A 924-nucleotide genomic window follows, 5' to 3' on the forward strand; every position below is an offset into this window, starting at 1 on the left:
TTTCACATAGACTGAATAATTTTGTTCACTTTCCAACTGTTCTGTTTTCCCATGCCTTCAAAGAGACATTAGTGAAAGAGAGTCTAAGTCTTAAAAACACTTGGAATTATCCTTAACTATTAACCAGCTACATGTCAACAACAGTCCTTGGTAAATTTGACGTGGGCTGCACAAAGCATTCATTTTTAGAGAGATGCATATTAAGATTTCTGGGCCTATCTCACAGAAAGTGAGAAACAGAAATGTCTCATTGCTAGGCATACCTAAGAACAGAGGTGGTATTGAGCTGATTCACACCAGTTCAGACGAACCAGTTGTTAATTTTTTGTGCAGTTTGGAGAACCAACAAATCACACCACTGGCTGCCCCTGCCTCTCCCAGTCACTCATTATGTCACCTCTGGCACTGCTGCTACTTTCTGGTTCCCTCACTCACTTGCCTCGACCACGTGATCCCCGCACATGGTCTACCTTCCTGCGTCAGGTATCTATCTTCCCCGATATCCGCTTCTTGCCCAGCTGCTTCCCCCTGCCCCAGCCTACCTTCTGCTGCCTGAACTGCCTGCCTGTGCCTTCCCCAATTTCTGCAGATTCTCCCCCACTCAGCATGCCCTGCGTTTCTGCTCCATTTCTGCACCTGTGCCTTCCCCAATCTCTGCAGGCTCCCCCCCCCCCAGCACATCCTACTTTCTGCTGCCTGAACTGCCTGCCTGTGCCTTCCCTGATCTCTGCAGGCTCTCCCCCCCCCAGCGTGCCTTTCCTTTCTGCTCCATTTCAGGTGACTGTGCCTTCCCAGATCTCCGCAGGTTTCCTCCCAGAGCACCCTACCTTTCTGCTGCCTGAACTGTCTGCCTGTGCCTTCCCCAATTTCAGCTGCCTCCCACCCCCCATCAAGGGCTCCCTTTCTGGTCCCTTTCTATTGCCT

This window comes from Ahaetulla prasina, chromosome 4, assembly GCF_028640845.1.
Source record: "Ahaetulla prasina isolate Xishuangbanna chromosome 4, ASM2864084v1, whole genome shotgun sequence".
Taxonomy (NCBI): domain Eukaryota; kingdom Metazoa; phylum Chordata; class Lepidosauria; order Squamata; family Colubridae; genus Ahaetulla; species Ahaetulla prasina.